The sequence below is a fragment of the Zootoca vivipara genome, chromosome 13, assembly GCF_965207765.1.
Source record: "Zootoca vivipara chromosome 13, rZooViv2.hap1.1, whole genome shotgun sequence".
Taxonomy (NCBI): Eukaryota; Metazoa; Chordata; class Lepidosauria; order Squamata; family Lacertidae; genus Zootoca; species Zootoca vivipara.
The window spans coordinates 31413307-31426295 of NC_142596.1; the positions used below are offsets into that span (position 1 = coordinate 31413307).

Genomic DNA, 12989 nt, shown 5'->3' on the forward strand with positions numbered 1-12989 from the left:
ATCCTGCTGTCAATCAGTCTCACAGCCCTCTGGACAACTGGAGCAAAGGAACCCTGCAGTTTCTTCAGCAGGGTTCCCTAAATCCATTTGTTGTGCTCACCACGGTGAGGGTCCCATCCCCTCTAGGGCATTGTTATTCAAAGAACCATAGAATTGTGGAGTTGGAAAAGATCCAAATGCCCGTAGTGCAGGAATTATTACTTCTTCTTGTTGTTGTGGTTGTCCCAACAATTACAAATTCAGAATTAAAAACAGTTTAAAAAAGCCCACAACCACAGCAATAGGGAGAACTCTGAAGACATATATCTCAGGTGCCAAGGGTCAGGAGAAAGTGATGAATCTTCAGCATTCATCAAAGGCTATAGACTGAGTGAAGAAGCCAGGCACACCTCTGTGGGGAACGAATTCCACAACTTCAGGGCAGGCACAGAGAAGGCCCTCTCCTGGGCTGCCACTCACTGAACATCTGAGAAGCATGGAACTACCAAGACGGCCCCCACTACTGATCTTAACACCTAGGAGGGTCTTTGGTATACCAGGTATTTGGGGCCTAAGTCATTTAGGGCTTTGAACATCTTGCTTTGGGCATATATGAGCCCCAGCCTTCTTCCTAAAGATGAACCTGGGGAGAGAATGAAGGTATCATCCCATCACTCATGTTGTGTTTCCAAGGCAATTCTGAATGCCAACCCCAAACTGTCATAGCCCAGAAATCAAATTCCACATACACACCCTGGCTACCTTAGATTTCTTACCTATTCCTAGTAGACAGATTCATTGGACGGGATTCTGGCATAGAGGCATGGAGAATCGTTCTTTATTTAAAACGTTTCTTAACCATTCTACATCAAAGGAACGGGGCATTCCTACAATATGAGTCATAGACCAAAACATCTGGTGGGCATGAAGTTGGGGGTAGGGGTGGGGAGCCTATGAGATGTTTCATTATTTCTACACCATCATCTTAATAACTTGAGGGTCCTCAGAATGACAAGCAACAAGAATAACAGAGAAGAATAACCAACTTACCAGACCTGTCCCACGTTAATTAAGGAGAGGTAGAGAGCCCACAGGGAAGCCATGAGGATCACGTTGGCGCAGCCGGTGACCAGGATAAAAGTCGAGATCCCCAAGCCAGCCACAGCAAAGGCATCCAGGACACTGTCCATGCTGGACCAATCCAAAAACCAAATTAAAGTTGGGGCATAGCTTAAGGCGTCCAAGTTTATCTTCCCCTTGAAATAGCGCTTGACACTCTCCAGGTACAACTTGCAAGGGAGGAGTCCCTGGTCTCCAATCAGGGCCTTGTTTTGATGCTTAGCTACCAGAAAAGCTACAACTGCAAAGAAAAAGATAAAGGGAAAGGCATGTTAGCGGAGACACATCAGTCCAAGTAAAGCAGAATTATTGTGGGAGCAAGAAGAGGCTGCTGCATCAGGTCAGTGACCCATCTAGTCCAGAATCCTGTTCTCAAAGTAGTCAACCAGGTGGCCCAATGAGCCCACAAGCTGGACCTGAGTGCCACAGCACTCTCCCCTCCTGCAGCTTCCTGCAACTGGTATTTGGAAGCATTCCTGCCTGCAAAAGTAAAGGCAGAACATAGCCATCAGGGGTAGTAACCATTGATAGCCTTATCGTCCTCCGTGATTTTGTCCAATCCTATTTTAAAGCCATCCAAGTTGATGGCCATCATTGCCTCTTGTGGGAGCAAATTCCAGCTAGCTAGCTTGCTTGCTTGTTTAGAGCATTTGCTGCATCTTTTAGTAATTTGCTACCTACTGACAGTTGTGCTGTTACTCTTAAGGCTTGTATCTTTTTACAGATTGCGTGTATTCTTCTCATCTTATTTACTTTTACTATAAAACACCCTGTGGCTTGTGTAAAGGACGGTATATAAATAATCTACCATAAATAAATAAATGTAACCAGGTGACAGCCTTTGCTTGCCAGCCAACATATGCCTAAATAATATACAGCGCACACAAAAAAGGATGAGAGGGAACCAAAACCACCTTTTTTGTTCAATTTGTTTGCTTGGTCACCTGGAGGCGACACTTACCCACCACAGGCGACTAGGTAAGCAGGTGTCTGGTAGGCTATGCTATAATAATAATAATAATAATAATAATAATAATAATAATAATAATAATAATAATTTATTTATACCCTGCCCATCTGGCTGGGTTTCCCCAGCCACTCTGGGCGGCTTCCAACAGAAAAATAAAACACAGTACAGTGGTACCTCTACTTACGAATTTAATGCGTTCCGAACACACATTTGTAAGTCGAAAAAAATTGTAAGTCGAATCCCATAGGAATGCATTGGGAGAAAAAATTCGTAAGTCGAAGCAACCCCATCTAAAAATTCGTAAGTAGAAAAAATCCTATCTAAACCGCATCCAAGATGGCGGACGGAGCTCCATTTGTAAGTAGAAAAATTCGTAAGTAGAGTTATTTGTAAGTAGAGGTACCACTGTAATCTATTAAACATTAAAAGCCTCCCTGAACAGGGCTGCCTTCAGATGTCTTCTAAAAGTCTGGTAGTTGTTTTCCTCTTTGACATCTGTTGGGAGGGCATTCCACAGGGCAGGCGTTCCACCATCACACCAAAGCAGTCATAACTGATAGTTAAGGCACATGAAGAAATCCAAATCAAGCCTGTGGCCTTCATGAAACTTCCCCCACAGTTTAATATATCCACTTTGGTCAAAAATATTTTTTTCCCTTCCTTCCAGGGTAAGGGTCGATGGAGTGGGGAACCCTCCACAACCTAATTTACCTTGATTAACACTGCAATTGGCCAAGGAGCTTTTCCTCAAGTGCTAATCAAAATTTACCTCAAAATTGCTGGCCTGCCACCCAACTGCTCATCAGCTCCTAGAAGTACAAATTAGACCCCTGGCTTGAGAGCAAAGATAAACAAAGGAAGAGCAAATGAGGAGGACTAAGATACACTCTGACAAAAACAGAAATAAAACAGAGAGTGTACACTGTTATTTACATGCAGGTTGGACATAAAATACACATCTAGAAGCAGTACACATGAGGCCACAAAGAGGCCCCTGAAATAGAGGCCTGACAGGTTCACAATGGCAAGAAGCTCAGTTGGGCTCCATTCACACAACAGTCCATTTGACGTTTTCCCTAACTGCTAATTTCCATATTATATTTAAGCTTTCACACAACGTAAAAGTCACTTCTGGAAATCTAGTGGAACGCAGTAGAAGCTGTTCATTTTCATATTGTCTTAAAGCTATTTTCTGTGCATTACATGGGATGAGGTCATAGATAGGAAGATGCCTTATTCAGAGTCAGACCATCTGTCTATATACAGTTGCCCACTACCCAGAAACAGTTGAAAACATTATTGTTCCAATGGTGTACCCCAATCTGGACAAACAGATCTTTACCACAAGTGTCCACTTGTTAGGAATTTGGTCCAGTTTTAGATGTATTTCTTGTTTCTGTGTTTTTAGCTATTTTCAGTTATCATATGTGTAAATCGCCTTGACACTGTGGTTTAGAAGACAATTAGTACAATTGTGGTAATAATAAGAACAACCCAACAGGCACGGAGTCTCAACCATCCAGACTTGTTAGGTCTGCTGATCTAGCCCCAGCCTTTCCTTTGTGTTGCAATCCCCACCCAAAGATTGTCCTGGTTCGAGGAAGAAATAATCCCGATATTCATGCTCAATAAGGATGAAAAGACATGAAATGCAAAACGTTCGAGACACATCTGCTTCTCCCCATTCCCACCGAAGCTCCTTACAAAAAAGCAGTAACAAAACATAAAACAAACCATTTTCTTAAAATCATAGTTAAAAGTGCTGGCCACATGCAGTAGTGAAGCACGAGGGGAAGATGCCACGAGGCCAATAGTCCACTGAAGTCCGTACACAACCAGTGGGGAAGTATCAGGCCTAATTAACCCAGGCCAGGGTCCTAATTTGGCCAGCGAGGCTATTTTATCCAAGTCCCACACGACATCTGATATCTTCATGTAGTACATGGTTAAAATATGGCATTCGCTCCCCAAGAGGCAGTGATGGCCACCAACTTAAAAGAGGATTGGGCAAATTCAAGGAGCAGGAGAAGGCTATCGATGGCTACTAGCCATGATGGTTATGTGCTGCCTCCACAGTTGGGGCAGTAATGCTTCTGAATACGAGATGCTGGAAAACGCAGGTGGGTAGAGGGCTCTCGTGCTCAGGTCCTGCATGCAGTCTTCCCATAATGGGCATCCGGTTGGCCACTGTGAGAACAGGATGCTTGACCAGGTGGCCCATTTATTTCCCTGTTCCAGGAAGCGCTTCTGGTGTCCTCATGCCATATATGTAAATATGTGGCTGCAAATAAACAACTGGGAGGCTTAAAATGTTCTCCCAACTGTTCCTTAGAAAGCAAGGCGTGAACTTGGCACCTTTAACCATTGCTGCCAAATGCAAAGTATCACTGAGAATGATTCCTGTCGGAGGCTCCCAATATAGTAGAACCTGAAATGAATGCTGGTTGGTGATGACTTCCAAGCCCTGCCTTGGGCTGGCCAGGCTCTTCTTTTGCAGTATGGCTTGAACTCAACTCAAGCCACCCTACAAACAGAAAATTGGTCTCCTGACATCAAGACATCAGGCGAGTGAAAGGTGGGTGGCCACTCCCATCTATCCAGGTTACAAGCTGGGGTGGTGGGGCCTCAGGATCTTGCCCATTCATTGAAAGGGTCCCCTATCTGTGGATTACACTGATTGGCATAGGCTCTCCAGGGTTTCAGACAGGGGGGTCTCTCCAAGCACAACCCAGAGATGTCAGGAATTGAACCTAGGACCTTCTGCATGCAAAGCAGCTGCTCTACCAGTGAGCTTATGAAATACACACACCTGCAGCTTTCTTCTGAAAAGCTAGAAACCTAAAGAAACCTTCAATATCTGTGCATTTATTATTTACAATGTAAAGAAAATATATCTTCAGGCTGCAAATCAACAGGGCTGTAAGCAACACATTCCAGGTTTTTACACTCTGCTCTTTTCTTCCTTTGATTGGGTGGGCAAGTCAAGCGGAACTGACAGGTCTCTTCTTTGGCACATGCGGCACCTGACTATCACGCTGAATCCTGCAGTGCAAATCTTACTTCCCTAAGTCCTTGCCCTGTGTCCCAAATCATCTTCATTCCAGATTCCTAAAGACCATTCTCAAAAGCAGAGCTTGCTGGAATTGCAAGAGGTAACATGAACGAAACTTGTAAAATTATGCATGGTATTAATAATAATAATAATTTATTGATTTATTAGATTTATATACTGCCCTTCATCAAAAGATCTAAGGGCGTTTCACAAGACAGAAATGAGTATTTCTGTGGAAAGTAATACTGTAAAATACTTGGAAGCTGAACTGGTAGAGTAGAAGCCAAGTAAGTACAAAACTATCTGTTTGCACTCCTTGCCCCAGGAGGCATCACTCTCCCTTCAGCTTGTTTCTGTGCAGAGAGAGCTACAACAACAGCCTTTGCAATCATTTTTCTTATTTGCAGGGAAGGAGGGGGAGTTTTGCCTGACGCCTTCCGGTTTCCTGATTTATGAGAAAGTCCCAATGAATTCAATGGGGTATGTGGGAGGTTAGGATTTGCAGTCTGTCAGTTTCTTTTTAAAAAAAACAAAAAATCAGGGGAGAAAGGTGCTTATTATCTATCCCCACCACCACCACCACCACCAAATAAAAATCGTTTGCTGGGAATAGAGAATTGATGGCGAGGATTTGGAAGCCCCATCGCCGATTTCTCCATCTCGACCTCCCCGTCCCCTTCCAGGCAGGCACTCACAGTAAATGAAGGCGGTGGCGCGCAGGAGCGCCAGGCGCGTCAGCCAAAAGGTACCAGGGCGCAGGGAGGAGGGAGCTGGGGGAAGGCGCGATTCCTCCGCGCCGGGGGCTGAGGCGGCTGCGACCGCCTCCCCACCAGCCCCTCGCCGCCGCCTCAGGTCCTCCCTACTCGCAGCCATGCCTGTTTGAAGTGGGCGGGCCCAATGGCCCAGCGCGGTACAGCGCGTGCTCTCCCAACCTCGGGCGGCGTATTTTGGAGACGCCACGGAGCGCGCGGCCATTGGAGAGGGCAGTGGCGCACGCGCGCTCTAGTGCGTTCTCTCGCCCCCCCCCCCGGGAAGCTTGACTTCGTTCGCTCCTTTGCTCTTGCTGCGAGCTGGTCGCGCGTGGGACTGCAGTGGTGAACTAACTCAAGGGGGAATTCCTAATTAAATGAATGAAATAATTATATTACGTCGTTTAATTGCCAAACTGGCTTCTGTGAAATTCGCAACATGAGCTGGATTTTTGTGCTCTGCCGCAAGACAGATTTTGAAAGATCCAAGCACGATGAGACTTAACAGCCAAATAAAAAAGCAGAGCGTCAGACAGACTATCCATTCATATGTATACTGTAGAAAGGAAAATTGAATAGTTTGAAATCCCAGCGAGAATCTTGAATCGAATGGTTGCTGTTTGCAAAGGTGACTTGTTAATTTGAGCAAGCTAGAATTAAGAGCAACCCCAATGAGTGTTGAAGTTTCGTTTTAGTCTTGATCTTGATTTTAAATGGAGTTTATATTTTCTCATCCTTTATGTTTCTCTTTTTCTGTTGTCCTGGCAACGACTTATGGCTGTAAGCAAATAAATATTTATCTTATGATAATTATGTCACTCTGACAATCTGTCTTCTTCTCTGCAGTTAAAAAGGTAAAGGGACCCCTGACCATTAGGTCCAGTCGTGACCGACTCTGGGGTTGCGCGCTCATCTCGCATTATTGGCCGAGGGAGCCGGCGTATAGCTTCCAGGTCATGTGGACAGCATGACAAAGCCGCTTCTGGCGAACCAGAGCAGCACACGGAAACGCGGTTTACCTTCCCGCTGTAGCGGTTCCTATTTATCTACTTGCACTTTGAGGTGCTTTCGAACTGCAGGAGCTGGGACCAAGCAACGGGAGCTCACCCCGTCACAGGGATTCGAACCGCCAACCTTCTGATCAGCAAAAAAGCCTGGTTCTGTTGGCACCTTTCATCTGGTCACTTTCAGTAGCCAGGGGACTCACCCTCTGGGGCCAAATCAGTAGCAGGATTTGGGGGCTCTGTGCACAACTTGAAATATTGGTTTGTTAGTTTCATATGCCTATATGTACTGAATGGAAGCAAGGCTGGTACATTTATAAATAAATCAATTAACATTGCATTCACACTCTGAGTCTGCAAGCTACCCAAATGTAGTTTTAAAGTTTTTTGCCTTTGTTTGTTTGTTTGTTTTCACAAAATTTACAGTTTACAAAAAGAATCAAAACAATGGAATGAATCAGTAAAAACATTTTTAACAAACCATTTAAAACATTCACAATTTCAAAAACAATTAAAATAAATGATAAGCTAAAAACTATATTAAAATGCATGTCAGCATTCTACATATCCGGACAGGCATGCCTAAACAAAAATGGTTTTTAGCAGGTACAGAAAAGAGTATAGTGAAAGTTCCTGCCTAGTGCTGCCGCTGCCCCCGCCCCAGTTAATGAGCATCGCCATTTAAATGGTGTGTGTGCGTGTGCCATGTCTTGTGATTGATTGTGCAGGGTGGAGCTTACCTGGCTGCCCTCCCCCCAATATTTTATTCAAGTTGGCACCCCTGGTTCCCATAGTAGGAGTCGAAGAATCCCCAGTCAAGGCAGTAATGCTTCTGAATACCAGTTGCTGGAAACCATGGGAGAGGAGAGTGATCTTGTGTTCAAATCCTGCTTGCGGTTTTCCCACAGGCATCTGTGAGAACTGGATGCTGGACAAGCTAAGCCACTGGCCTGATCCAACTGGACTCTTCCTAAACCAGATTGTGCCACATTGATCCAAACTTTGGGAAATGCCCCAGCCTCCCCTACAACCCCAAAATGGTTAACAGCCCCCAAGTGTTTAAAAGTGAATTCACAAAGTCAACTCGAGTTAATATTTTCTTGTTCAAGGCTGATTGATAGCCTCTCTGAAGATATATCTTACCAGGTGTCACACTATTTGGGGCTTCTCAGGCTACAGAGCAGTCCCTTCTAAATGAGCCTTTTGTTCTGCCACTTCCCCATCAGTGCCACTGGCTTTATTCTGCTTAAAAAGGGGGGACAGTGGGGGACATAATAGGGCATTGTATAGGTCAAGATAAATAGCTTATTTGAGGGTGTTGTGAGATTGTAGGTAGGTTGCCCTTCACCCCACCTGTCAAATAGCCCCGTGAGTCTTGCGTGAGAAAAACACCATGTAGATAAAAGTGAAGGATTTCCTTAGAGGTAGATTTGTGAACCACACAGGCTGGCACTCTCCTGTCTCAGGAGACATGGAGGCGTGCACCGTTGGGAATGAAGTCAAACTGTTGGAAGGTTACAGCATGTGATATCAGCAAATTCCACATCACCTTTTGACATTTGTAGAACAAGGTCGCTTGGCTTCATGGAGGAAAGGGGTAGAGCTTCTGCTTTGCATGCAGAAGGTCCCAGGTTCAATCCTCAACAGCATCTCCAGGTAGAGCTTGGAATGTCCCCTGCCTGGAATCCCAGAGATTTGCAGGCAGGCAGTGTAGACAACACTGAGCTGAATCATCCAATAATCTGATTTGGTACAAGGCAGCTTCCTGTGCTCTGAGTAACCCTGAAGCGCCTATCGTCCAGCCATTGGCCAAGCTGGCTGAGGCAGATGGGAAATGTAGTTCAGAACCACTTGAGGTTCCCCAGGTTCTGCATCCCATCCTTCTATGATAAGGATTCAGTTAAAGACACAACCAAGACCGAGAATAGTTGGCACCCCCTTATCTGGTGATGGGTCTTAACAAAGGTGGTTTTAGGGCAGCATGACTGGTGCAGCCACACTGGGTGCCCTGCTGTGTTGGGGGGGGGGGTGGCACAACAATGCTGTAGAATGTACAGCAATCCTGAGCTAGAGAGACCAATGGCCCACCTCGGTATAAGACAGCTGTAGCATCCTAAGAGGTAAAGGACCAGAGATGAGCAAGATCTCATTTTGATACCTGAAATATAAAATCCAAATGCTTTTGAGAGGGTGGGTGGGAATTGTGGGAATATAAAGCTGTCAGTCAAGTCCAACATTCCGAGAGGACTAACTGCCTCTACGTGGCAGGCAGTTTTGTCAGTTGGTCGGTTGGTGCAAGGAGTGTTAACTGGTAACTGCTCGGATGCAGTCTTCTCATGACTTACTACTACAGTATCTAGTACTGGTATATAGTTTATCTTTTATGTAACCTAATCCTGCCTTCGGGAACAACTCTGTAAACCGGAATGAATCTGATAGTAAAGTTGTTGTTGTTTAGTCGTGTCTGACTCTCCATGACCCCATGGACCAGAGCACACCAGGCACTCCTGTCTTCCACTGCCTCCCGCAGTTCGGTCAAACTCATGTTCATAGCTTCGAGAACACTGTCCAACCATCTCGTCCTCTATCATCCCCTTCTCCTTGTGCCCTCAATCTTTCCCAACATCAGGGTCTTTTCCAGGGAGTCTTCTCTTCTCATGAGGTGGCCAAAGTATTGGAGCCTCAGCTTCACGATCTGTCCTTCCAGTGAGCACTCAGGGCTGATTTCCTTCAGAATGGATAGGTTTGATCTTCTTGCAGTCCAGGGGACTGTCAAGAGTCTCCTCCAGCACAATAATTCAAAAGCATCAATTCTTCAGCAATCAGCCTTCTTTATGGTCCAGCTCTCATGTCCATACATCACTACTGGGAAAACCATAGCTTTAACTATACGGACCTTTGTTGGCAAGGTGATGTCTCTGCTTTTTAAGATGTTGTCTAGGTTTGTCGTTGCTTTTCTCCCAAGAAGCAGGCATCTTTTAATTTCGTGACTACTGTCACCATCTGCAGTGATCATGGAGCCCAAGAAAGTAAAATCTCTCACTGCCTCCATTTCTTCCCCTTCTACTTGCCAGGAGGTGATGGGACCAGTGGCCATGATCTTGATTTTTTTATGTTGAGCCTCAGACCATATTTTGCACTCTCCTCTTTCAACATCATTAAAATGTTCTTTAATTCCTCCTCACTTTCTGCCATCAAGGTTGTGTCATCTGCATATCTGAGGTATGTAAAGTAGTTATCTACTATAGTAGATAGTAAAGTAGTTTATGTTAATATGATTCAGAGTCATGCATATTTTCTTTAAGAGGGACAGAAAGGGATTATCAACCAGGAAGGTATAATTATTGATAGGACTCAAACGAGTTAGCAACCCGCTTGTCACTGCATAAACTCAAATGGGATCATTTAAACTCTGCTAAATTATATAAACGTTCCCACAGGAATTGCTATTCCAAATGTGCTTATGTATCAAAGGGGAGAAAAACACTCTGAGCATGTTCAGAGGCTCTTTTATTTTGTGGGAGGAAGAAAAACCTGCAACTTATGAAACTGATTCTGGAACTGAATTCCTAGTGTGTTTGTATTAGAAATAAGCACTTCCCTTAAACCAGCTTAGTCGTAACTTAAGCCAGTAGGGCAGAATCCAAGTTAAATGCAGGCAGCATGTGGATCCACAGCCGCAGGCAGGCAGCCAAACCTCTGCCAAGGCATCTGACTCCCTTTTTTTGCTGGGGGGGGGGGCGGAGACCGGGGAATCCTCTGGCTCCAGCAGAGCAGCTGCGGGGGGGGGGGGGCAGGGAACATTTAAACAGATTTTTTTCTCTGCTGTCCTCTGCAAAGCTGAACCCAGGCTCCCGTGGGTTTGCAGGGATTTGTATCACAACTGGTTTGTGTGTGTGTGGTTGTTGTTGTTGGTAAATGTAAAAATGAGAGTCTTTAAAGGGTCAGCCTGAGGGTGACCCCTGTTCCTGAGGTGGGGGTGCCCTCTACTCTGGATGGGCAGTTGCAGAATCCTTGCAAAGGTGGATGCTAGGAGGCAACTCAGAGATCAGAAACTGTTTCCATTGGCGTCCGTTCCTCCCCACGCCCACTTGCTGCCCCACAAAATAACTGCAGCCAATTTGCTTTCCATTTGGTTAACGGGATCATTTAGCAACTTTTGGCCTGACAACATAGGAACATTATTATTGCTACATAAGAAGAGCCTGCTGGATTAAACCAGTGTCCCGTCTAGTCCAGCATCCTGTTCTCACAGTGGCCACCCAGATGTCTCTATGGGGAACCTGCAAGCAGGACCCAACCAAACACAAGAGCACTCTCTCTCCCCACTGCCAGTCAGGGTAGACTGAGCGAGATGGAGCGATGACACGATGACTTGCTATCGGGCAGTTTCCTCTGTTCCAACCTGTCAGTCTTCAGCTTGGAAATCTGGAGGCCCCATCAAAAGAAATCCACAAGAAAATATCTCCAGGCAGAGGGAAAAGAGGAGGGGTGCAGTGAGCGTTTGCTTTTTCTTCAAATGGTGGATGTGGCATTGGTGGAGGCAGGACAAACACCCTGCAGAGAGAAAGGCTGCTGAGCGGGGAGGCAGATTGCATAGCCAAGGAGTCAGCAGCCAGGTTATTCTACCCCCCTCCCCCTCCCCTCCCCTTCCCAATACCAATTCTGCAAAAAAAAGTAAAATTAAAATCTTTAGCTATCCAGAGCCTAGACTGCATGCTCTAGACCTCTGCTGTCACTTGCTTGGAAGTAAATGACCTTTGAGGAGGCCCTCCCCAAAATTTAACCCCCACCGCACAATAATGGTCATAATAACTAATAACAGTGATAATTAACAACAGTAATTGTTTTGTGCATCATTCTGTGAGAGCGTGGAATACAAATAAACAAATGATAATTATTACCAATTATCAATAATAGCAGTGATAGTATTAACAGCACCATTCGTTTTTGCTACTAATTTTTATTATTAATAACAATAGAAATATAAATTAAAACCATTAGTTGTCAATAGCAATAAATGCTAATAGTAATTATTATCAGAGTATTAACAGAAATAACAATTATTAATATCATATAGTTAATAATAACAGCAATTATTATATTTCGCACCATTTAAGTCCATGGTGCTGTGGGGTGTTACCAAAGGCTGCAAACAACAACCTATGCCAGGTCCCTGTCTCCAAGGAGCTTACAATCTTAAGTGTAATAGAAGCCGAGGCAAGGATCCCAGAGTACACGATCCCATTCTATATAGCATTTTTAAAATATGCTATATTTTAATATAAAATATTAATATTAAATATTAAAAAGTATATTTGTTTGCTGACTTGGGCTCTCTGAGGAGGAAATCAAATAAATAGATAAGTAAAATAACTATTTCGGAGAGGGCGGGGATCCATAGTCACAGTTCGCGACGATGAGACCAGTTCCCGGCGGGGTCTATAAATAGTTACGTGGAACGTCCTGGCTCAGACGCAGTATATCTCTGCATGCCAGTAGTTGGGCGGCGTCGGCATCAACGACAGTCGAGGAAAGCTATCCCCCTCCTGCCAGGCTGCTTGTGGGCTTCCCGCGGCAGCAGCATCTGCCCGGCCGCGGCGGGAAGCCAAACTTTGGCTGATGTTGCACGTACCTGGCAGTACTTCCCTCGGCTCCTTATGGTCCTCTAATAAGCTCCGCTGTGCGCAGTACCAGGTAACCGCGCACAGCCTTGCAGCCTGCTTTGTGTTGCAACTATGGTCTGAACGGAGTTTAGTGTTTTAAGCGATTAATTTAGCGTGGCTTTTTTGTGGGGGGCGGAGCAGGAGATGCTGGAGAGAAATATTCTCTGCATGACTGCCCCCACCACCCCGCCAGAGGGAGGCGGTACTCAGAGGGTTAACGGGGAAAGGGCAGCAAAGAAAACCGTCCCGGTCACATTCAATGCAATAAATACTGTACATTCATTTTCGGAAAGCAAAAAAAGGGCGGCTGCCTCTTTAAGAAGTCGGAACGGGTCAAAGCCCCGCCCCCTATGCAGATGAGACGGTCGGAGGCCGCCAATCGGAAGTGCGGGAGGGGAGGGGCTGCCTCGCCCCGCACTCAAAGAAAGTTACTGGCCGGCTTCGCCACTC

General features: G+C 45.3%; 1 protein-coding gene across 1 annotated transcript in view; it reads right to left on the reverse strand.

Annotated features, from left to right (window-relative positions):
• The window catches only part of LMF1 (lipase maturation factor 1), a 161505-nt gene extending 155498 nt beyond the window's left edge, over positions 1-6007 (reverse strand). Inside the window, exons 1-2 of the mRNA XM_088657377.1 lie at positions 5816-6007; positions 1030-1339 (exon numbers count right to left, since the gene is read on the reverse strand). The gene's annotated coding sequence lies outside the window, so the exon portion shown is untranslated. The remainder of the gene's footprint in view (positions 1-1029; positions 1340-5815) is intronic.
• Positions 6008-12989: the final 6982 nt, after the last annotated feature.